The following is a 27,005-nucleotide window of genomic DNA, read 5'->3' on the forward strand; positions in this document are numbered from 1 at the left end:
ATAGGTGGCGTTATCGTACGTCCATGTTAGTGGAGACTTCAACCCACGGAGGGTAACGGCTGCGAGAGTCCACGGAGGGCTCCACTCACGGAGGGTCCACAAAGAAGCGGCCTTGTCTATTCGAACACGGCTTCCGTCCATGAAGGACTAGACTTACTCACGGTATATCTTCACGAAGTAGGCGATCTCCTTGCCCTTACAAACATCTTGGTTCAACCCCACAACACGAAGTAGGAGGCTCCCGAGCGACACCTAACCAATCTAGGAGGCACCAACCTCCAAAAGGTAATAGATGTGGTACATCAATGAAATCCTTGATCTTATGCTTCTAAAGATAGTCTCCTCAACGCAAATCACTATCTCACAGAATATGCATGGGTAGGAGAGGATGATTTGGTGGAAAGTAGTTTGGGGAGGCTAGAGATCAAGTTTCAAATGATAGGATTGGAATATCTTGATCTCAACACATGAGTAGGTGGTTCTCTCCCAGAAAATGGATCTGGCAGTCAAGTGTGTGTTCTGAGTGCTTCTCCCACGAATGAGAGGTGGGTGAAGGGGTATATATAGGCAGCAGCCAAAATGCAACCGTTACACACAAAAGGGCAAACTCGGTGACACCGAAGTTGAAAACTCGGTGGTATCGATTAGCACAAAGGTGTGAACTTTTGAATCTCAGTGATACCAATATATGAAACTCGGTGCCACCGAAAAGGTGACTAACGGTCAGATGGCCAAACTCGGTGGCACTGATACTCAAACTCGGAAATTCCGATTTTGTGTATCTTGGCAACAGAATGTTGGTCACATTGAACTCGGTAGCACCGACTTGGTTTCGGTTGCACCGATTTGGTGAGATTGGCTAGGGTTTCTGTCTAAGGTCAAACTCGGTGGGTCCGATATGGAAATGTTGGTGACACCGAATTTGTGAATGTGGATCTTGACACAATGGATATGTGGGAAAAATGAATAAGTGTTTTGGTGGCTAACTTTGAGCATTTGAGCAATCAGTTCATTTTACTACCTCATCCCCTTTTAATAGTATTGGCTTTCCTATGGACTCAAAAGTGATTTATCACAAATATAAAATAAAGAGTCTTCTAGCTTGAAGCTTGAGCCAATATTGTTCCTTTCTTGCATCCAGGGGCATCTCCACATAAACCTTAAGTCATAGCTCTCCATGGACTTTTCCTGAAATATCTAGGTAAAAGTGTTAGTCCAAGAGACAATGTATGTTGTCATGAATTATCAAAATCACAAAGGGAGCATATGTGCTTTCAATCTCCCCCTTTTTGATAATTTAGGACAACGTACAATCAAAGCTTCAAATAAAGATAATCATAAGGACATGACAACTTTGAAAGAAACATGACTAGTACAAGCTCCCCCTAAATGTGAGCAATCCTTTTTTAAAGGATAATTGCTTTGGAATGCATGGGCACACACAAGGTAGAAGGACAAGACAAGTCATAGACATCCTGGCTATATGCATCAAACATATGTAAATGAAGAAGTTCCATGTTCAAGACGCCCTCTTGCAAACAATATGTGCAAGAAACAAGAGGTCATCATGAACAAGGACATGATCCATATACTTACCTTTAGGATCTTGAGAGTTTTTACATAGGAGTACACTTGGGAAAACAAATGTTAGATATCGCAAGAGTACCCTGTTGTAAATATGCAAAAGAACCTAAAAAATACCAAGAAATTGAAGACATATTGAAGATAGGTTTTGATAAAAGGATATGTCTCCAAAGAACAAGAATTTCTCACCCCCTAAATATGAATATGTAAGGTTTCCTCTCCCCCTGAATGATAGCATGTAGATATTGAGAGTAGGAAGTGAAAATAAGTTCAAACCAATAAATCCATATTTATCTATCTCCCCCTTAATGTGTAAGGTTTGATACATCGCCCTTTACGAAAAAATATCTCGCCTTAGTGTTGTTTCTCCCTCCTTTGTAGAAGCTTCTTGGTGATATTTATCCCCTATAAATAGGTTCATTGAATGGAAGATTTGATACTTTGATATTTCTCCCCCTTTGGCATAAATTACCAAAAAGAAGGTCACGAAGGAAAGGCTCATTGAGAGAAAGGGATCCTGGATACTTCTCACTTTTTCAAGGGCTCCTTGAATTTGTCTTTTCTCCCCCTTCCGTATGAATAAGAGTTCCTTGAATTATCTCCTCCTATGTTAGGGATCCTAGATGATTCTTCCTCTTATATAACATGGGATCACTGAGGTGTTTCTCCCCCTAGAGAAGTTTTCTCCCCCTAAAACATACGTTCAGAAGAAATTTTCAGAGCAATAAAATTTGTCAGAAAAATCGGAGTCACCGAGGCAAAATAGTTTGGTACAACCGAGTAAGATATTCAGGCCTCTTGGGTGAAATCGGTTGGACCGAGTTTCCTAGTTCGGTGAAACCGAGTTGCAATGATAGTCAACTCTTAAACAGAAGAACAGGCTAGTTGGAAGGTTTGTTTCAAGATTCCAAATATAAAGGAAGGTACTGATTGAAAAAAATAGAAAAATGTAGAAAAATAAGATTTTTTTGAGATATAAGATATATAGATACATGTAGATGAGAGTTGAAAGGTTCTAAGAGTGTGAAAGGTCAAATGTGAACCATACAATGATCTTCATCTAGATGTGGGGCGGTGACAAAGTCATCTATATTAGAGTATTTGACTTGAGGCACTAGTAGGAAAAAACTTATAGGTAGGAGCCTAGTAGTAGCGCTGGAAAATATCACCCGCTGCTGCTACTTAGCAATAATGCTGGCTCAGCCACATGCTACTGATAATGGCCTTGGCAATAGCCATTGATATGCAAAAAGCTCTACTGCTAAACGCGACCCGACGAGGCCACCGACGGTAGTAGTAGTAGCAACGCGTGCATGTAAAAAGCGCTATTGCTAAGTTTAATAGTAGTAGCGCTCGTCTAGAAGCAGCGCTACTGCTATTGGGCCCCGCGTAGCAGTAGCGCTGCTTTCTAAAAAGCGCTACTGCTACGCGTGGCTGTGGGCAGCTTTCACCCACACACACACCCCCTCTCCCCTTCCTCCCCCCTTTGCCCTCTCCCCTCTTTTCTCCTCTCCTCTCTTTAAGTTGCTTCTCCACCATTGTTGCCCTTCTTCTCTCTTCTTTCTGCCCGTCTACTCTCCCCATTAAGGCCCCCTCCACACTAACTGTCCTCCATAAAAGGCCTCTTCTAACTCTACCTTCCACATTTATTTGGCTCTCCCTCCTTCCATACATATAGATCTAGCTAGCTAGGTCATCTATCTCCCTCTACTCTCCACTAGTTAGCTAGAGTCATCTCTCCTCATAACAACTACATCTAGCTACTTATCTAGCCGTGCACAATCTCTCTCGGGATATATATAGGTGAGTAAACAGTTGTGCATTTCAATAATGGGAATATGTGTGTTCGCGATATGAAGGGATTTGTGTGAGTGACATGCCCGTGAGTTGCTTATGTTTTGCCGAAATGTCGATTTATTTCCATTTCGGCAAATATCAAGCAAACTCAATATGTCCTATTTTTAGGCAAGGTTATGCCAAATTTTTATATGACTTTGATGCATGCATGCATTTTGTTTATAACCCTTTTGCTTGGTATACCGTGTAGTCATTAAAGTGAGTGGAAGGAAGGTGGAGCGATACTTGCAATCCGCGGTCATGGACATGTATGCAAATAAACGGATTAGATGTTCGTGTACAAAATGCAAAGAAGGAGTAGTTTTGAACCCTTTTGATGGTGGTCGTTTGAAGGCCCACTTGCTGATCAATGGTTTTATGGATGGATATACTTGGTGGATAAGTGAAGATGATGATGAGGACGTCCACATGGGAGGGAATAACAACATGGGACTAAACAAAGAGATGACCGATCGATACGAAGACCATGACGCCGGACATGGCGGATGTGAAGAGTCCAAACACGGCGGTGGGGAAGAGTCCGGACACGGCGGCAGAGAATATTCTGTACACAGCGAAGAAGCAAAGTCCATACATGGCAGAGAAGAGGCGACAGACACGCTGCAGACTTCAACTCTACTAAGTTCAGTCGTGCAGGACCCTCATGTTCGAGACCTCCTTCTCAAGAGTACGACTAGTGACAGAGTTGCTTCTAGAGAGGAGGTCAAGCTAGCGCAACTTGAAGTAAACTCGAAGACTCCATTATATGACGGTTGTGATCCCGAGGTTACCCGCTTGAGTTTCACGCTCAAACTTCTAAAGACGAAGGCCAAAAACAAATGGAAAAACAAAAGCCTCGATGAGCATTTGAAGTATCTACTAATAATGTTCTTCCCGCGGGGAACCTGTGTCCTACTAGTGTTGATGAGGCCAAGAAAATCATTTGCCCTCTTGATCTGCCGCACAGTAGATACCATGCATGCATCAACGATTGCATCATCTATCGGGGGGAGCACGCGGAAAACACCAGGTGTTCACAGTGCATTGCTTCTCGATACAAGAAGGCAGGAAAGAAAGATCCTAGGAAAGTTGTATGGTACTTTCCGATCACTCCCCGTTTGCAGCGGTATTTCGTAGATCCTAAGGAAGCAAAGCTCATGCGCTGGCACACGGATAGGAAGAAGCCCGATGATGGAGATGATCCAAAGCTGGGACACCTCGGAGATGCTAGCCAGTGGAGATCATTCAATGCCGAATATCGATTTTTCAGAAAAGATGCAAAGAACATCGTGCTTTGTGTGTGTACCGATGGCATGAATCCGTTTGGAAACCATAGCACCAACCACATCACATGGTCCGTCTTTGTATGGATCTACAACCTCCCTCCATGGAAGTGTATGAACACAAGGTACATACACATGAGCATTTTGATTCAAGGGTCGAAAAAACCGGGAAATAATATTAACCTATATATGGGGCTTCTGAAAGACGAGCTAGACACTTAATGGAAATCGCCGGTCAAGACATGGGACCCTAGCACAAGAGAATATTTCTATATGAGAGCTGCGCTGATGACGACGGTGCATGACTATCTCAGTTATGGGTACACCTCACGCCAGGTGCACCACGGATACTGTGGATGCATGAGGTGCATGGATGATACAACGTCTCAGCAGCTTACGTCAACGAAAGATGGCGGGTCTGGGAAAATCGTGTACATGGGGCATCGTAGATGACTCCAAAAAGAATGAACCATGGAGAAAACGTGGAGATCTATTTAATGGTTTGGCTGAGCATCAAGGACCTCCATGTAAGATGACCATCGCCAAAATCAACGAGTTGTTGAATAACTGGCAACAGTGTCGTGTGTCAGGAATGATGGAAAAGGCGTCGACACCACTGCTGAAGGCATGGAAAACGAGGTGTGTTTTCTGGGACTTCAAGTACTGGCCCAATCACAACACGCCTCACTGCCTTGATCAAATGCATATCACGAATAATGTCCTCGAGAGATTGCTTGGCACATTGTTGAACATGCTGGAGAAGACCAAGGATGGGCCGAAGGCAAGGAAAGACTTGGAAGATTTGGAGATCAGGGGGATCTCCACATGCCCCGTAAAAAGTCGACGCAGGAGACGGAGACAGAGACGACAGCGGGGCCAAGGGGAAGAAAAGTCAATAAGAAGGAGGGGAATTGTTTCCCCCCTTCTTGATTCACTTTAAGTCCGAAGGAGATTGATCAATTCATCAAGTGCCTTACAGGAATCAAAGTCAGTTCTGGTTACTGTGGGAAGATAAGCAGATTTCTAGACACCAAGTAGAAAAGGTTCAGCGAGATGAAGTCTCATGACTGTCATGTGATGATGACGCAAATACTCCCGGTTGCCATTAGAGGGATAATGGACAAGCACTTCTGTGAGACACTTACTGGTCTGTGCAATTTCTTCGATGTTATCTCTCCAAAGTCCATCAGTGTGAAGCAGCTCCGAAGGCTACACGAAGAGATCGTTGTCATACTATGTGAGCTTGAGATGTACTTCCCGCCCACGTTCTTTGACATCATGGTGCATCTGTGTGTCCACATCGTAGCGATAGTGGCACTGACACCAAGACCGGCGATGATGTTGATGTACCTGGTGAAGGACCGAAGCCAAAGAGGCCAAGAAAACCAAACGCGCTCAGCACCGGATAAATTATGGTCACGACGATGCACCCCACGAAATTAGAGCGAACGACGCCGGAGTCAGTGCGCAAGTGCTATGGGAATCAACTAGGATGCATCCTCAAGGAAACCGCCAACATCAACGACGAAAAGTTAAAGAACATACCACATATGGAGCACACGCTCCTAACGAAGTTGCACAATAGGTTCTTGTTCCCCGGGCGGACTACAAGTGAACTTCCGTGGGATGACGAACCCATGACAAAGATAAACAACAAGGCAATGGTGACGTTCACCAACGCCTTGTCCGCCTGAAAAGTAAGGGTGAAAAAATCGATTCTCAAGAATGAACTGTGGTCCAAGATTCATGCTGACAATCCATCACTAACGGAAGAGGACTTAGAACAATTCAAGGAGACTTGCGCTATAGAAGAAAGCGCAGAAAAAGTCGGAGAAAATGAAGGAGCTATAGGCCAGGAACACGTCTGCCCACCGCATCGGAAGCCATGGTTACGATGGGAAGAGGCATGTATGAGCCAAGGAGGACGCCGAACGTGAAAGTCATGGAATCCTAGACCCCTTGGCGGAGTTCACCGACCTGTAGGAGCGTCTCTGGATCAGGGCCCGGTACTAGTGGAACCCCATCAATAAGGTCTTTTACACGGACCCGAACATGAGGGAGTTCATGAGACTAGTGGTAATTGTTCTATTACCACCTTATATTAATTAGCTTCCAATCAATTTGACAACAAGTTTTGTCACATTTATAAACCATGCACGTTCCTTTTGCAGAAAGAGCAACACCAAAAGGCAGCCGAAAGCGACGAGTCATCTCAGTTGTCGGCGAGGCCCAAGTGGGACAACCCGTTCAACCGGGCCCTGGACATACTTAAAAATGTCTCAGTGGACAAACCTCCATCTTATGGATGTGTGCACGGCGTCGGAGATGGAGCCTCATGGATGAAGTGCTACCACGAGAAGCCGGAGGAAAAAAAGCAGAGACAACAGCTTTCTCAACAGACCATCAACGAGAAGGTGGCGCAAGTGGTCGATAAGAGCAAAGTTGAGACCAAAGAAGAGCTGGCCAAGGTAATCGATGATAAGGCAATGTAGCTATGGCAGCTTCCTTGGGCCAATTCGTTCCGACAGTTTTTGAGTTTGTGAGGAGGAATCCAGAAAAAGGGCCAGAGGACTTTCCCCTTCTCATCTTTGTCGGGAGCAATTCGGCGAACATCGCACCACCACCACCTCCTCACGCAACCGCAGATGCTCCCGTACCTGGTGTCGCTCCTGTACGTATCACCTCGCCCTCCGTCTCTAGCGTGCTCGGCGGGGCTTCTCTTTGGCTGAGCTCGATGCCATCACGGTAATTATGTGTCAGACACTCTTCACCAGCATGTTTATATAGTCTTTTTTTTCAGTTCCCTTTCGGATGTCTAACGTCGTAGTCATGTCTTCGCAGGCCGACGAAACCCAGTGCACCCTATTGTACGATGTCAACGACCAGAAGGTGGACGTGGGAAATGCAACGATCATGAATCCGAAGGACCGCATGCTCCACAACCGATAGATGCCCCATGGCGTCTTCAAAGTTTGCATGTCCAGTGTGAAAGTGGGCTTCAAGGATTTGCCTCTTGTGACACTAGTCGATGACGACGAGACCCCTAAACAGATTGGCGCATGCAAGAGCTGGATCTTGCCTTGGCCAAAGACTCACCTTCGTGTCGAGGCGCCCGGTAGCACACCAACGACAACTCCTCAACAAGGTATGAACATCACCCCACCTAGCCAATTACATGCACCTATCGTAGCGGGTGATAGCAGTCGACGCGGCAATGGAGAGCCTCCATTAGTGCCAGCTGACGTCGCCCCCATCGAAGAATCAAATGTTGATGATCTCATGGAGTAGGATGGTGATGACCCTAACCAATATATCAATATCGGCTATGACGATGCTCGGGGGTATGACTCAGGCTATGAGCATGCAGATGACTTGATGATGCCTGAATTGGCGGAGCCCCAACGTCCTACAGATGATTGCAAACAGTCTCTCTTCATGCGATCCTCACATGAGACACCTCCAGATGTCGCCTCTACCCAGCAAGAACAACACGGGGGCCGTCAGCTAGTAATTAGCCGACGATGCGAGGGGTGGTAGTTAGGGAAGGTATGTCGGGCTCACTACCGCCACCCGCCAAGAAGCGAAGGAGGAGACCAGAGAAGAAAGGATCTAAAGGCGTGGGAGCTGCTTCAAGCAGCCAGACACCTCTAAAGCCCCGGGATGTAGACATAATACATGTCGTAGGTGCGGATCATTTCCATGTCGTCGGCAACCCAATCCTACCTCAGAAAGCGCTAGAGAACATACAAAACAATGATCTAAGGATACTTCATGATGATGTGCTGGCCATAGAGAGAAGACTTCTCAGCACGTAAAAACCAGGATACCCGCTTTACCCGGCTCAGGTTCCGGGTGCGATGTCATACATCAATAGATGGCCCGCGGATAAGTCCATCCTGCGATTTCACTACATCTACGACATGTTCCACATGACCAAGCAGGATTTTCAGTTCATCCGCTTGTATGCATTGTATCTCAACTACATCATCAGGCGCGAGAACATAGAATATATTTGCATTGCAAACCCGTACTATATGCACGAGAACTTCTTGGCAGTCTGCAAAGAGCATCGTGACTATGCGAGCAAGTACATCAGCGATTTCATGATCACTAATAAGGACAAGGAAATGATTCTCCTGCCTTATCATCCCACATAAGTCATCCGCGTATATCCTTTCATAAGTTTTGATCATTACTTTGCAAGCATTGAGGCTAATTTGAGGTGTACCTGTTTTGCGCAGCGCGGGGGGGGGGGGGGCGTCCTCGTCTATGTGTACCCACAATACTCCCATGCTATGTACTTGGACTCGTCAAAGAACATCGAGAAAAAGGATTACACGCACATAAAGAGTGTTCTCGACAGTGACTTGATAACCTTCAATCTCACTGGTGGATATATCAAGGTGAAAAAGTACAGGAAGCAAGCGTCGGCTTTCGGCCATAAGACCGACTTCTGGTGCATCCAGCAACCCAACACTTGTAAGGCTGATGGATTCTACCTCATGCATTACATGATCGAGTACACAAGGGATAGACAACACCTTCGCATGTCAGCTAATTCCGGGGATGCCGAGATTGTCAACTAGGCCACAAGCATAGGAACGACACTGGATCATCGAATCCGAGCTGAATTTTATCACATACAGTGTGAACTTGCCCAAGTGATCATGAAGCAGGTCATCGAACAAGGAGGGATGTTCTTCCATGGGCCAGTGAGGCGAGAGAATGTGTGGGAACTTCTATGCGCTCAACGTCTGGACCTAAAGCATTTCAACCAGCTCAGGTCATTCATCCCTGACTATGAAGATTGGGGCGCCGATATGGAGAAGTGATTGACAATGACAATGTGTGTTTATAATTAGTACTACCGACTTTCTATGAACTAGCGTATACATCACTCTAGTTAATTAGTTTGTGTATGAGGAACTTCGTTATTTTTATGTTTACTGCTTGTATGCTACTAACTATGCCTTTTTGTGTTTCTCAAGTACATTATGTTGAATATTATATATCGTTGTTAATCAACTTATGATGCAGGTACATAGATCCGAGATGGAGAAGGACTGCTGCATCGTATTCATTGGGAGGGTTCCAGGAGTGTACGACCACTGACAAGACGCTCAGGCCCAGGTGGATGGGTACCCAGGCGCTAGCCATAGAGTGTTCGACGACAGAGCCGAAGTGGAAATGAGTTACTTGAGGTGGATGCTACAACAAGAGACGGAGCGAAACCGGTGCCTCAAGAAGTACCACATAGTTGTGCTCTTGCTCATGTTGATCGCTCTTCTCTTCTACATGATGGTTTAGATAGGGATGATGAAACTTGTGGGTGTGCCATGACTTGTGTGTATTGCTATTTTTGAGATTTGATGATATTTGTGTTGGATAACGATATATGTGTTGGATAATGATGACAATGGTATAAATGACGAGACTACTTTACGTGTATGATATGATGAGAATAATGCATGTTTATTATGATATGATGAAACTACTGTTTAGAGCATGCACAAGTACGTAGATGGGGGATAACTACACCAGGAATTAAATATTGAAAGCAGGAATATTAGCAGTAGCGCTGGAATATTAGCAGTAGCACTTTATTTATTCCAACGCTACTGCTAACAGGTTAGCTGTAGTGCATTAGCAGTAGCGCTGCCCCCAGCGCTACTGGTAAGGGAAAAACCAGCACTACTGGTAGGATTTCTCCTAGTAGTGAGGAGTCAAGAAAGGATGCTCGATCATAGGTCATACTCATCGTTATGCTTCCCATTACGCACTTAAGCATATCAATGTCTTCATATCACTTGAGTTGCTTTACTCCATGAGTTGGTGTAGAGCTTTAGCAAGGATATGAGTACATACCTTCGAAAGATGTTGATGACGTGACATGTAGGTGATCTTGTTGTGGATGCTCAAAGTTGATCAAGATCATCTTGAATTGGGAGCAATCCATGTCGTTTTGATTCACTTTTCACCTACAATGGTTAGTCATGCAAGGAAGACCATAATATATCCAAATGACAAGAGTGAATGAGTTCAACAAAAGATAGTCAAGGATATGATTTTGTTGTCTTCTTCCTTCATCCTCGAAGAGGGGTTGTTGATACTTGGCCATGTCATTATTGCTTTTGGTTGGAGGTGATGGCAATCTTGTGGCGTGTATTTCTTCCAAGTACCTACAAAAGGTTAGATGCAATACAAGGGAGTATAGTTCCCAATATATAAGATAATCAAATAAAATGGCATCAGGGATTAGTCAGTCAAGCTCATGCCCTTGCATGCTTCCGAGTGAGTCTAGCTCAAGTTTGAAGCATCTATGATATTCAACTCACTCCTCAAATGATAGAACACTTTCTCATCAAGTGGTTTGGTAAAGATATCAACTAGTTGTTTGTTAGTACGAACATGCTTGAGATCGATATCTCCTTTAGCAACATGATCACAAATGAAATGATGTCGCACTTGGATGTGTTTTATTCTAGAATGTTGCACAGGATTATAGACAATCTTAATAGCACTTTCATTGTCACACAACAATGGAACTTTTCTAACATGAATTCCATAATCCTTAAGCATTTGAGTCATCCATGGTAATTGGGCACAACATGATCCAGCGGCAATATATTCAGCTTCGGGAGTTGATAATGATAGCAATTTTTGTTTCTTAGATGTCCAAGAGGCAAGAGATCTCCTAAGAAATTGACATGAACCCAAGGTGGATTTTCTATCAACATTGTCTCCAGCATAGTCTGAGTCGGAATAGCCAACAAGATTAAAAGAAGATCCCTTGGGATACCATATGCCAAAGCTTGGTGTATGTATAAGGTATCTCACTATCCTTTTCACAGCCAATAGATGACACTCTTTAGGTGCTTCTTGATAGCGGGCACACATGCCAACACTCAGCATGATGTCAGGACGGGAGGCACATAGATATAACAATGATCCAATCATTGATCGATAAACCTTTTGATCAATGGGTTTGTCCTCCTTAGTGAGGTCAATATGTCCACTAGTAGGCATGGGGGTTCTCATACCTTTGCATTCTTCCATGTTTAACTTCATGGTCAAGTCCTTGGTGTACTTGGTTTGAGAGATAAACGTACCTTCTCTCGATTGTTTGATTTGCAATCCAAGGAAGAACTTCAGTTCACTCATCATAGACATCTCATACTTCTCTGACATCAGCTTTCCAAACTTTTCACTAAAATGTGGGTTAGTAGAACCAAATATAATATCATCCACATATATTTGACAAACAAATAGTTCGCCATTAACTCTTTGAGTGAATAAGGTTGCATCAATTTTACCAATCTCAAAACCCTTTTCAATGAGAAACTTCATTAGGCATTTGTACCAAGCTCTAGGTGCTTGTTTAAGACCATATAAAGCTTTACGAAGTTCGTAAACATGATCAGGTTTCTTAGGGTTCACAAAACCAGAAGGTTGTTTAACATAAACTTCCTCTTCAATTTCTCCATTGAGAAAGGCACTTTTAATATCCATTTCTTAAAGATTTATATCATGGTGATTGGCATAAGCTAGAAGAATACGAATGGCTTCAAGTCTAGCAACAGGAGCATAAGTCTCACCATAGTCCATACCTTTGAATTGCATGTATCCTTGGGCTACAAGACGTGCTTTTTTGCGTACAACTTGTATGTATTCATCTTGCTTGTTTCGCAACACCCATCTTGTACCGATGATGTTCTGCTCGCCTTCAGGTTTTTCAACAAGTGTCCATACTTGGTTCCTCTCAAAGTTGTGTAGCTCTTCGTGCATAACATTCACCAAATCCGGATCTTGAAGAGCTTCTTCTACCTTCAAGGGTTCAACACTAGATATGAAAGAATAATGCTCACAAAAGTTACCTAAACAAGATTTAGAGCGAGTGATTCTCCCATTTTTATGTCACCGTATATTTGTTTCAACGGATGATCTCTGTCCACTCTTGCTCTAATTCTTGACAACTTCTTCTTTTTGGATGGAGGAGCTTCTTCTTCATCATCTTCATCATCTTGAGTGTTGTGGTTGACGTCATCATTTCCTTGGGGTGGTGGTGAGGAAGGTTGAGGTGGATCATCATGATGTACTTCCTCCTCTTCTTCATCATGTCGTGTACCGCTTGTGGATGCTTCCATGTCATTTTGCAGTTCGCATTGACGTGAAGTGGGAGCTTCCACTTGAGTTGATGAAGTGTTTTACTTCACCTCCATGGGACGAATCTTGCCAATAGACAAATCTTTGATTGCTTCCGAAGGTTCCTTATCTCCTATATAAATTGGCAATTGTTCGACTTGCGAGCCGTTAGTCTGATCAAGCTTTACATCTACCGTCTCTTCAACTTTTCGAGTGAAGTTGTTGTAGACACGGTAAGCGTGAAAGTTTGATCCATAACCAAGAAGGAAACCTTCATAAGATTTAGGTGCAAATTTAGACCGATGATGCTTATCAAGAATATAGCACTTAGAGCCGTATACCAGAAAGTATCCAACTTGGGGGTTTGTTACCAATGAGTAGATCGTATGCCATTTTACCGAGAAGCTTGTGCAGGTAGAGTCGGTCTATGGCATGGCAAGGCTTCTGCCCAAAAGTGTCTTGGAGTCTTGTATTCGTCAAGAATTGTTCTCGCCATCTCTATGAGCGTCCGGTTCTTCCTCTCAACACTCCATTTTGTTGAGGTGTGTACGTCACCAAGAACTCATGTAAGATACCTTCTTCGTCAAGAAAAGTATCCACATTAGTGTTCTTGAACTCCATTCCGTTGTTGCTCCGAACCTTCTTGAGCTTCACTTCAAACTGGTTTTGAGCTTTCCGAGCAAAGTTCTTGAAGATCATTTGTACCTGTGACTTACCATTGAGAAATAACACCCCCGTAAATCTGGAAAAATCATTGATGTCAGTTGTGCTTCCCCGGCAACGGCGACAGGAATAGTCGTGTCGACGGCACCAGGAATCCTTCTGCTACGGCTACGGAGCCCTGCGTTGGTGTTCCCTCGAAGCGGAAAGGATGATGTAGCACATCGGTGGTAAGTATTTCCCTCAGTTTGAGAACCAAGGTATCAATCCAGTGGAGGAGTATTACAAGATCTTGCACAAACACAAAAGCTTCCTCCCAACGCTATGAAGGGGTTGTCAATCCCTTATAGATTGTTCGCCAAGTGAGAACTGAAAGCAACAAGGTAACAAAGCAAAGTAAAAGCGGAGGTGTAAAAGATGGATGTGAATAGACCCCGGGGCCGTAGTGTTTACTGGTGGCTTCTCTCATGAAAGCAAGTAGACGATGGGTGAACAAATTACTGTCGAGCAATTGATAGAACCGCCAAAGTCGTGATGATATCTATGGCAATGATTATATCTATAGGCATCACGTCCAAAACAAGTAGACCAATACTTTCTACATCTACTACTATTACTCCACACGTCGACCGCTATCCAGCATGCATCTAGTGTATTAAGTCCAAAATAACAGAGTAACGCCTTAAGCAAGATGACATGATGTAGATCGACACTCTCATATCAACGACAGAGCCCATCTTGTTACCCTTGATGGCAACTACTTAATGTGTGCCTTGCTGCCCCTACTGTCACTGGGAAAGGTCACCACATGGTAGAACCCAAAACAAAGCACTTCTCCCATTGCATGAATCATAGATCTAGTTGGCCAAACAAAACCCAAGAGTCGGAGAGACTTACAAGGATATCAAATCATGCATATCAGAAATCACCAAAGGCTCAAATATATATCATAGATAATCTGATCACAAATCCACAATTCATCGGATCTCGACAAACACACCGCCAAAGAAGATTACATCGGATAGATCTCCATGAAGATCATGGAGAACTTTGTATTGAAGATCCAAGAGAGAGAAGAAGCCATCTAGCTACTAACTACGGACCCGTAGGTCTGAAGTGAACTACTCACGAGTCATTGGAGGGGCGATGATGATGATGAAGAAGCCCTCCAAATCCAAAGTCCCCTCCGGCAGGGCGCCGGGAAGGGTCTCCAGATGAGATCTCGCGGAAACGGAAACTTGCGGCGGCGGAAAAGTATTTTTGAGGCTCCCTTGATTATTTGCTGTATTTTAGGGAATATATAGGCCAAGGATCTAGGTCAGGGGGCGGCTAGGGAGGCCACAAGCCCTGCCACCGCCGCCTCCCCCTGGTGGCCGAGTGGGGGCTTGTGGGCTCCCAGGAGCCCTCCTGGCTTGGCCCACAGGCCCCCTGATCTTCTTCCGTTCAGGAAAAAATCATTTCGGGGATTTTATTCCGTTTGGACTTCGTTCCAAAATCAGATCTGAAAAGAGCCAAAAACACAGAAAAACCGGAACTGGCACTTGGCACGGAATTAATAAGTTAGTCCCAAAAAAGATATAAAAGGTACATAAAACATCCAAAGATGACAAGATAACAGCGTGAAACCATCAAAAATTATAGATACGTTAGAGATGTATCAAGCATCCCCAAGCTTAACTTCTCCTCGTCCTCGAGTAGGGAAGTGATAAAGAATGAATTTTTGATGCTTTCATGCTACCTAGAATAGATGTCCTTTGTAACTCCTCTTATGTGACGTGAATGTTCAGATCCATTAGATTCAAAACAATAGTTTTCTATTGACATGGAAACAATAATAATTCAAGCAAACTAGCAAGGTAATCATGAACTTTCAAAATAATAAGGCCAAAAGAAAGTTATCCCTACAAAAGCATATAGTCTAGCTATGCTCTATCATCATTGCAGAACGAATTTAAATCATGCACAACCCCGATATTGGCCAAGTAATTGTTTCACACCTTTACTTTCTCAAACCTTTTCAACTCTCAGGCAATACATGAGCGTGAGCCATGGTTATAGCACTATAAATGGTGTGGAATGTGGTGGAGGTTGCAAGACAAAAAAGGAGAAGATAGTCACATTAACTAGGCATATCAATGAGCTGTGGAGATGCTCATCAATAGATATCAATGTGATTGAGTAGGGATTGCCATACAAATGATGCACTAGAGCTACGAGTATGTGAAAGCTCTTAAAGAAAACTAGTGGGTGTGCATCCAACTTGCTTGCTCACGAAGACTTAAGGCAATTTTGAGGAAGCCTATCATTGGAATATACAAGCCAAGTTACATAATGAAGATTTTCCCACTAGCTATATGGTGGTGAAAAACGAGAGACTCTCAATCATGAAGATCATGGTGCTTAATATGCACAAGTGTGGAAAAAGTGGTAGCATTGTCCCTTCTCTCTTTTTCTCTCATTTGTTTTTTATTTTTTTGGTGGGCTCTTTGGCCTCTTTTTTTCTTTTTTTTGGTGGGCTTATTTGGCCTCTTTTATTTCCTCACATGGGACAATGCTCCATTAATGATGATCATCACACTTTCAACTCAAAACTTAGAGCAACTATGACTCTATATGGAATGCCTTCGGTAGTGTACCGTGGCAATGATCTAGCATGGCATAGACATTAATGGAAATATCATGCTAGCTATCTTACAATCATGCAATGGCAATGTAGACGTGGTGGCACATGTCATGGTGGTAGTTGCATGGCAATATATCTCGGAATGACTTTGAAAAATCCATAGTAGGTAGGTATGGTGACTGTTTTGAGGGAGGCTAATGGTGGGTTTTGTGTACCGGTGAAAGTTGCACGACCCTAAGAAGATAGTGATGGTGGTAGGTGAAAGTGCATCTAAACCATGGACTCAACATTAGTCACGAAGAACTCATATACTTGTTGCAAAAGTTTTATTAGTAATCGAAACAAAACATTCAACGCATACTCCTAGGGGAAGGGTTGGTAGGTATAAACCATCGCGCGATCCCGACCGCCACACAAAGGATGACAATCAATATACTAATCATGCTCAGATTTCATCACATAGCGGTTCACCATACTGCATGCTACGGTAATCACTAACTTCAACACAAGTATTTCTAGATCCACAACACCTTACTAGCATGACTTCAATATTACCATAACCACAACTCAAAACTAATTGAGATGAATCAAACTTCTCTAACTATTCAATGCACATGAAGGTGGAAGTTTTCGTATCCCTTTGGATAACTACCCCTTTTGAGACTACTTTCAAAGCGTAGATCAACAACCAAGCCACACACCGCTGTGCTCTGAAAGATATAAGAAGCACAAAGAGCAAACGTATCTAGCTCAAAAGATATAAGTGAAGCACATGTGAGCTGAATTGTCTACCAAAGGATATAAGTGAAGCTCGACAAATCACGGTGAGTGCATGTCTCCCTCTCTAGGTGTGCAGCAAGGATGATTGTGACACAACAAAAATAAAATACTCCTACCATACAAGACGCTCCAAGCAAAAACACATAACATGTGGTGAATAAAAATATAGCCCCAAGTAACGTTACCGATGGATTGAAGACGAGAGAGGGGATGCCTTCCTGGGGCATCCCCAAGCTTAGGCTTTTACGGCATCCTTGAATCTCTTGGGGTGCCTTGGGCATCCCCAATGTTGAGCTCTTGCCACTCTTTATCTCTTTGTCCATAAGAACTTCACCCAAAACTTGAAAACTTCACAACACGAAACTTAAACAGAAACTCGTGATAACATTAGTATGAGAAAGCAAACCACCACTTCCTTAGGTACTGTAGCAAACTTAAATTCTACTTGTGCTGATGTTGGGTTACTATATTTTCAATCTTCCATGGCTAATACCCCCCGATACTATCCATAGTTTCATCAAAATAAGCAACCAACACAACAAAAACAGAATCTGTTAACAGCAGACCAGTCTATAGCAATCTGTATATTTCGTATACCTATGGTACTTCAAAAATTCTGATCAATTACTACAATCTCAAGAATTTGCATAGAAATCAGCATCGAAACGAATCAACTCAAAAGCTCTTACAGAAAAAAAATGAAAATTCTTTTCGTGAGCAGAAAGTTTCTGTCTTTTCCAGCATGACCAAACGATCATCCCCAAGACTAATCATAACGGTTTTGCTTGGCACAAACGCAAAAAGAAACACAAAAAACACAATCATAATAGAATTATGAAAGTGTGGAAAACACAAAAGAGGAAGAAAAATGATAGATTCGTTGGGTTGCCTCCCAACAAGCGCTTTTGTTTAACGCCCTTAGCTAGGCAAAAAGTGATGGAATCACGTATAGTCATCTTTGGTGCTCAAACCATAGGTAGCCCTCATCATAGATTCATAAGGCAATCTTATTTTCTTTCTAGGAAAGTGCTCCATGCCCTTCTTCAAAGGAAATTGAAATCTAATATTCCCTTCCTTCATATCGATGATAGCACCAATAGTCCTTAGGAAAGGTCTACCAAGAATAATGGGACATGAAGGATTGCAATCTATGCCAAGTACAATGAAATCCACGGGTACATAGTTCTTACTTGCAACAATAAGAACATCATCGATCCTTCCCATGGGTTTCTTGACAATAGAATCCGCAAGATGCAAATTAAGAGAACACTCTTCAATCTCATGAAAACCAAGAATATCACATAAAGACATTTGAATCGCGGAAACACTAGCACCCAAATCACACAAAGCATTGCACTCATAGTTTTTTATCTTGATTTTGATAGTAGGTTCCCACTCATCATGAAGTTTTCTAGGTATAGAGACTTCTAATTCGAGCTTCTCTTCAAGAGATTTCATCATAGCATCTACGATATGCGCGGTAAAGGCTTTGCTTTGGCTATAAGCATGTGGAGAGTTTGCAATGGATTGCATCAAAGAAATGCATTCAAACAAGGAGAAATTATCATAATTGAATTCCTTGAAATCCAAAGTGGGAGTTTCATTACTACCCAAAATTTTGACTTCTTTTACTCCACTCTCCACACCTTTATCATCAAGATAGGTGGACTCCGAATCATTGGGGCGTTTTTCAACCAAAGTGGATTCATATCCAGCCCCTCCATCAAAAGGTTTGACACCCGAAAACAAAGATTCAAGAGGAGACACACCAAGCACTTTAAGATCTTCGTGATTTGCATCACAAATTTCAGGTTTAGCTGCCATCTTATTGACTAAGGTAGCCTGCTTGTCAGAAATTTGGCCCACCAATTTTTCAAGGTGAGCGAGCAGAGAATTAAGTGCAAGGAAATCATTGGCCATATCATCAATCTCTTTATTCAAATAGACCAAAAAGGAATTTTGCTCTTTTAATTCCCTACGGAAGTAACTATTTTGGTCAAACTGAGAAGACATGAAACCTTTGACATTAGTTTCAATCTCCTCCAATTTTCTGAAATAGTTTGGTTTGGCCATGAGGAAAGCTCTCTCACGAACAAACCTAAGAGCAGGCGGGCGAAAGGGAACGGCAAAAAGGCAAAAGAAAACGGCAAAGGAGAAAGGCAAATGAAAGCGACAAATGTGAAGTGGGGGAGAGGAAAACGAGAGGTAACTGGCAAAAAAGTAAATGCAGGAGATGAGTTTGTGAGACCTACTTGGATAGATCTCTCCTTCCCCGGAAACGGCACCAGAAATACTTCTGATGTCAGCTGTGCTTCCCCGACAACGGCAACCGGAATAGTCATGTCGACGGCACCAGGAGTCCTTCTTCTAAGGCTACGAAGCCCTGCGTTGGTGTTCCCTCAAAGCGTAAAGGGTGATGTAGCACAGCGGTGCTAAGTATTTCCCTCAGTTTGAGAAACCAAGATATCAATCCAGTGGAGGAGTATCACAAGATCCTGCACAAACACAAAAGCTTGCTCCCAACGCTATGAAGGAGTTGTCAATCCATTATAGATTGTTCTCCAAGTGAGAACTCAAAGCAACAAAGTAACAAAGCAAAGTAAAAGCGGAGGTGTAAACGATGGATGTGAATAGACCCGGGGGCCGTAGTGTTTACTAGTGGCTTCTCTCATGAAAGCAAGTAGACGGTGGGTGAACAAATTACTGTCGAGCAATTGATAGAATCGCGCAAAGTCGTGACGATATCTATGGTAATGATTATATCTATAGGCATCACGTCCAAAACAAGTAGACCGATACTTTCTGCATCTACTACTATTACTCCACACATCGACTGCTATCCAGCATGCATCTAGTGTATTAAGTCCAAAAGAACAGAGTAACGCCTTAAGCAAGATGACATGATGTAGATGGACAATCTCATATCAACGATAGAGCCCATCTTGTTACCCTTGATGGCAACTACTTAATGTGTGCCTTGCTGCCCCTACTGTCACTCGGAAAGGTCACCACATGGTAGAACCCAAAACCAAGCACTTCTCCCATTGCAAGAATCATAGATCTAGTTGGCCAAACAAAACCCAAGACTCAGAGAGACTTACAAGGATATCAAATCATGCATACAAGAAATCAACAAAGACTCAAATATATATCATAGATAATCTGATCACAAATCCACAATTCATCGGATCTCGACAAACACACCGCCAAAGAAGATTACATCGGATAGATCTCCATGAAGATCATGGAGAACTTTGTATTGAAGATCCAAGAGAGAGAAGAAGCCATCTAGCTACTAACTACGGACCCGTAGGTCTGAAGTGAACTACTCACGAGTCATTGGAGGGGTGATGATGATGATGAAGAAGCCCTCCAACTCCAAAGTCCCCTTCGGCGGGGCGCCGGGAAGGGTCTCCAGATGAGATCTCGCGGAAACAGAAACTTGCGGCGGCGAAAAAGTATTTTTGAGGCTCCCTTGATTTTTTGCTGTATTTTAGGGAATATATAGGCCAATGATCTAGGTCAGGGGGCGGCCAGGGAGGCCACAAGCCCTGCCACCGCCGCCTCCCCCTGGTGGCGGAGTGGAGGCTTGTAGGCTCCCAGGAGCCCTCCTGGCTTGGCCCACTGGGCCCCTGATCTTCTTCCGTTCGGGAAAAAAATCATTTCGGGGATTTTATTCTGTTTGGACTTCGTTCCAAAATCAGATCTGAAAAGAGCCGAAAACACAAAAAAAACACGAACTGGCACTTGGCAGTGAATTAATAAGTTAGTCCCAAAAAAGATATAAAAGGTACATAAAACATCCAAAGATGACAAGATAACAGCGTGAAACCATCAAAAATTATAGATACATTTGAGACGTATCAATCATCAACAATGAATATACCATAAGAATTTCCACCGAGACTCTTGTAAGCATTGGGACCAACGAGATTCGTGTGAAGCAGCTCGAGCGATCTTCTTGTGGTCATGATGTTCTTCACGGGATGACTTCCACCAACTTGCTTTCCTGCTTGACAAGCACTACATAGTTTATCTTTGTCAAAGATAACATCTTTAACACCAAGAATATGATCACCTTTGATAAGTTTGTCAAGATTACGCATACCAACATGTCCAAGCCTTCTATGCCATAACCAACCTTTAGAAGATTTTGCGATAAGACATGTACGGGGTTTGGACATCTTAGAGAAATCAACAATGTATAGATCACCTCTACGGAAACCAGTAAAGACGATGTTATGATTGTCGCTATGAAACACTCAACATTCAATTTTCGTAAATAGCACATTGAAACCAAAGTCAACCAGTGTAACACCCAAGATGCGTTACAACTTGGTATCAGAGCAGTACCGACCAAGGAGCCCCCTTGATTGATCGAACTTGTCTGAGTCGAGTCTAGTGAAGAACTACTTTGATTCTAGTTATATATCGGAGAGTAGGATTCTTTTTTCTCCTCTTCTATGCTTTGGTGAGGAATCTTGACGTAAGAGTTTAATTCTACTTCTCTTCTCACTCAAAAAAAATGGACCACACAGATATTTTTGGAATCTATATGATGTCGATGTGACGGAGTTCTGACTTGGTGCCTCCTGCTGTATTGATTTTATTTTGAGGAGTTGAGCTCCAGAGAATTCTTGAGCACATCGTTATCATTCATATTTCTTAGTATCTCAGGACGGAGGATGTTCGAAATTGCTTCAATACTGGTAGTGGCGGTATAACCCCGGCATCCCCAGTACTAGTGCACATAGTTCGGGGTTACTACCATACTTAGTATCGTTGTGTTTTCAAGAATCTGAGATAGATGAGTTTCCGAGGTCTCTAGTTATGTGTTGATGGATGTGATACACTCGATGGGTTAGATTCTAGGAGTTGAGTGAAATTTCACACCTTGTATCCGTGGACCCGATTGCATGACCAGAAATTTCGAGAGTTCTTAGGTGGCAATTCAAGTAGTTACTTATAGGACAATCTTCCAATAGATGCATGATGTGAGGTTGGGGTTCGACATCTAGTGGATTTGTTTGTTCACAATCATCTTACGGCAGTTCTCGTTGTGTCTTAAAGAGTCATTGTAGCTTGCTACGACTCGGGGATGCTTCGTATGTCGTGTGCACTGCCTTGTATATGATGGCTACTGTAGGATACAGCCCGTGCGATCCTATCCATGAAAATATCGGACAAAATCTCTGCCATAAATTTGTTCTGGCTTGTTTCATAAGACGCAACCTTTGTTTTGTTGGAATATGGTAATTCGAGTTGCTTCGATGTGAAGTGGTGATTTCATATCTTTCCTTAGAGGTGTTCTCATATTTTTATGGGAATGCAAATTCTTTTGCTCAATCAAGTTGTCATTTCAATTCTTCTCAACCGTAGTCGTCATGTCAATTCTTTTTCAACCGGTGTGTTTCTCTACAAATGATCCAATCCTCTCCAATATTTTGTAAGATCAATACCTCATTTCTTTCCAGAGTTCATCTCATCTGTCCCAAGTCATCTTTGTTTTCCCCGCCCTCCCGCCATTTTTTTCTTCAGTGACTCAATTTTCATCCAAGTGCATTTGAATTCATTGATGCTTCCGCTATCTTCTCTTCTGTGTTGTTCCGGTGATTCTTGTGAAGGTTCTCATGAGTTTCTAGTTCATCATTCTTCATTCTTGTTTTCTTCTTTGGTGAATTCAATTCAAGTCATCCATGTTCATCATATCCTTTTCATCCTTTAAATTATTTCCATGTTGAAAATTCTTATCAAGTCTTTCTTGTTGTCATCTCTCTCTATTCTATCCGGTGTGTTGGAGTTTCTCAAAAGTTTCATGTTTTCAATCCGTTCAATTATTTCGAGGTTCCCAACCTCATCAAGTTTTCATTTGCACCGGTACAATATCTCCGTTCCAAGAAATCTTTTCAATGGTGGTTTCTTTGAGTGGCCCCATAACCCACAGGTTCTTTCCCAGGATCTTATCTGACTCTTGTAATCTTTTCCCGGAGATCTCTAATTCTTTTCAGTTATGGCGTAAGTATGAATTTCATCAGTCATATTACTTCTCCAAGATTGCTTCAAATTATTCTCATCTTTGGCTCAACCTTTCATTCTTCATTATTCCGGTGCTTCATTCAAGTTTTCAGTCGGGTGAATCATGATCTCTTCATTCTCATATATCTCCATTCATTCTTGTTATCCCCATTCATTCCAATTCTTATCGGTGTCTCCTTCAAGACTTCTTCAAGTTTGTGCTCATATCCCTCCTCAATCATTTCAAATTGAATAAGTGGTATGCTAAATCCGTTGCTTGTCATCAATTTAACTTGATGAAGGATAAGCATAACATAATTCTTATTCTTGTTTCATAGTGAATTCAATTGTTCTTCCGGAGTGGCTCATGATATCAATTCTTTTCCCAACTGCCCCATCTTTTCTTTTCCTTTGTCCTTTGAGGTGGTGTTATAATGTTCTTGTTAGTGGAGGAGTCTCAAAGAGAAGTTGATTCAAGAATTAAATATGTAAACCCACCAAATCCTTCGATCTGAGATATTTTGACCCATGGTTTATTCATTGAGCTATCTTGGATTAGATTTCACCTAAAGCTTTCCTAAGGATTGTTACAATATGGTGATTATTGTTGACCTAGTTCTCAATATATCCTCTTAGTGTAGTACTTTTCATATCTTGTTGCTCCCAATCAATCCTTGTTCCGTTGGTGGCTGGTTGTCACCTCATTAGTTTGGGATGGTTTTCATAAGTCCACTACAAGCTTGTTCTTTCTGTTGTTGGTTTTCCAACAACTCCGTTAAATTCTTCTTGCAAGGATGCTTGCCAAATTCAATTGTGGTACAAGTTTTCATTTTCTTCTCCATTCTCTTCTTCCCAATGATCTAGTTTCTATTCTTTTATTCCAGAGGCATTGTGATGTTGCTCTTTTGGGTCAATAATCTTGTTCTATCAAGATCATGTTCTCTCCTTGCTTTCAATTTAATTGGTTTCTTGTGAATCTTGTCAAGATCTTTCCGTCTTATCAAATTTTTGCCTCTGTTTCCTACCGAAGTGCTGCCCAAATTTCATGTGAATCCTTTGTTTCTTTCTCATATCATCCTTCATCTCTTTGCAACCCTCAAGATTCATTGGTTTCACTCGTTTGTCAAAGAAGCAACTAAGTTTTACCTCTTGCTTTCTCATCCTCTTCCCCTTTTCATCCTTAGATCTCAGGGCGAGATCTCTTGTTAGTGTAGGAGAGTTGTGACAGCCCGAGACCGACGCTCCAGAAGATTCCCCTTTTATTTTGTTGTTGCCATGTTGTTAGATTATCTGTCGCATTCATCATCGCATGATGTGCATCATCAGCATTGCATCAGCACTCCATTCCTGTCAATTTACAAAACCTACATCCGTTATTAGTTGTCGGTTCTCTCCGTTCTTGTCATTGACCGTTTTGAGTCCAACCACACACGCACGCGCCCGCGGCATCGATAAAATATTGTCTTTAAATGTGTCCCAAAAATATTCTCGGATTGGGTTGAAACTTGGCGTGCGGTCTTTAGATAGTGTAGGTAGGCCACCTGCCAAATTTCATCGCAATCGGAGTCTGTTTGATACCCGAACGGTCGACCGTGGCGGCACCGTCTTCGGTCTATCGTCAGACGTTTTTTGGTGTTTAAAATTCTCGTTGCTAGGCTGCAACTTCCCTCTCTTCCCCACCTAGCCTCTCTAATAAACCACCTAACTCTAGGGCGCAGCCGAGACCGTCCAATCGCGATAATATAGTCCGAATTTAGACGAAAATTGCAAACCCTAGCCCTGTTTTACTATAAATAGACCCCTAGCCTCGAAACCCTAACCGTACCTCGAAATCCGCGCCCACTAACCTTCAGTTGCCACTCCCACGTCCTCTCTCGCACCACTAGCCGCCGGGCCCGCCCGACCCCGGGTCAGGCCCACGAAGCCCATCCGCCGGCCAAGTCCAGATCGGGAGCTCCGTGACGATCTCCTCCCGCATGCAGCCGCCGTTGCTCCCACGTCTTGCCATGGCCGCAGCCAGAACCTCACCGGAGCAGCTCGTAGGAGTGGCCACGGCAGCCCAGCCGGTCTGCCTCGTCTCTCTCTCCTCCAGTTCTGTTCTCCATCACCTCTCTCTCTTCTTCTCTGCAGGAACCAGGTCGTCATGGTCGCCTCTTGAGCACCGCCGCCGCCGCAAGTGGTCACATCCGACCACTGGTGGCCAGATCTGGCCATCGCTGGAGTCCCTCAGCACCCGCCGCCACATGCCGCCGCGAGTCAAGCTCGTCGACATGGTTGGCTGCCTCGATCCCGTTCAGGATCGGGAGCCTCTCGAGCGACGAGGCCAACTCGCCCGTATGGGCCCGACCGCTCCAGGCCTTGGAGCGAGGCCCAGCTGGTCGCAGCCGGCCCAGCCTGCGCCAGCGCCTCCCCAAGGCCGGCCTAGTGAGCGCCCTAGGCCGGGCCGACGAGCTTCCCCTCCGCCTCGGCCCATCGTGCTCCAGGTCGAGCCAAAACCGAGCCGGCCTCCTCCAGCCCACAAGGTGAGTTCCCCGCGAGCCCTAAACCCCGCCCCGACGCGTTTTTGCTAAATTGCGCCCATGTCCTGTTTTGGCCCATAGCAGATTCGGCCCATAGTGTTTTTTATTTTAACCTATGATTTATTCTTTTTCAGAAAAAACATGATTTTCAAATGCCCGTATCTTTTAATCCGTGCGTCGGATTGCGACAAGTTATATATGTAACTTGGCTGGAATTTCTCTTAGATTAATATTTCCAACTCTAATGCATATTTAAACCTATTTAGCATGTTGTTTGCATTGGTTTGCCTGTCGACGTGTTAAAAACAGGTTAGTTCATAGTTATTTAACCGTAGCTCCGCTGGAGATGAGCCATATATGTAAATGGACTAGACCGATGAGTAGAATCACGTGAACCACTTTGTTTTGCTGTTTAACAAATGTAAAATGTGATTAGGACAAATTTGGACAGATTTAGAAGTTAACGCGTGGGGTCAATTAGGGCATGCTATATGTCGTTTCCGGCCTCATTTAAAATGCCTAGATAGGTAGATTATTTGTGCTTCACCCCCTTGCCATGTTTAAAAACATTTAATATTGTTGTGTAAATAAATGGGAGTGAACTAAATAATTAAACGTGAAGTTCCGTCAATATACAACTCGTTGCATAATGAGCTACACTTAGTGTGTAGCGTTTGACTCTTGTGATTTGTTGTGCCATGCCTTGCATAGTTGAAACTGATCATGCATCATATGTGTTGTGTGTCATGTCATGCATGTGACGTGGTGAATATAGTGTGTTGATTCTTCTTTCCGGTTTGCTTCATCTCGATAGAGTTCTACAAGCGTGTCGGAATGTGAGGACCCGTTCGACTATGTCGGTTCGTCTGCTTCACGGAGTCGTTCTTCTTCCAAGCAGGATCTCATGCAAGATGATCATTTCCCTAGATACCATTACTATCATTGCCATGCTAGTTGTTTCGTTTCTACTGTTATGTCTTTCTGCCTACCACGTGTTAAATATCAGCCTCCCAACATTGCCATGAAAACCCTCAACCTTTCTACAACCTACCAAACCACTGATTGGCTATGTTACCGCTTGCTTAACCAGCTGTTAAAGTTGCTAGTTGCAGGTGCAGTTGCTTCCATGTGTTAACATGGGTTCCTTGTTATATCACCCTATTAAATGCTATTTAATTTAATGCACCTATATACTTGGTAAAAGGTGGAAGGCTTGGCCTTCTAGCCTGGAGTTTTGTTCCACCTTTGTCGCCTTAGTTTCAGCTACCGGTGTTATGTTCCATAAATGAGCTCTCCTAACATGCTTGGGGTTGTTTTGGGGACCCCCTAGATTATCGTTTTGGTATAAAGATTGTTTGGCAAGGCCCAACATTGGTTCTATATTTGCCCAACATAATAATACTGATATCAATGTGACACATACGGAGTTAGCGCTACCCGAGGAGTAATTCAACATAATACAGGGGGCCACTGCTCCTGGTGTTGGTCCCAAAAAAGCCACTTGCGGGGCCACCCGGGGCAACTCGGGGGATTTCTATCCGGACAACGTACGTATTGCTCATC

The sequence above is a fragment of the Hordeum vulgare genome, chromosome 3H (genome assembly GCF_904849725.1).
Source record: "Hordeum vulgare subsp. vulgare chromosome 3H, MorexV3_pseudomolecules_assembly, whole genome shotgun sequence".
Taxonomy (NCBI): domain Eukaryota; kingdom Viridiplantae; phylum Streptophyta; class Magnoliopsida; order Poales; family Poaceae; genus Hordeum; species Hordeum vulgare.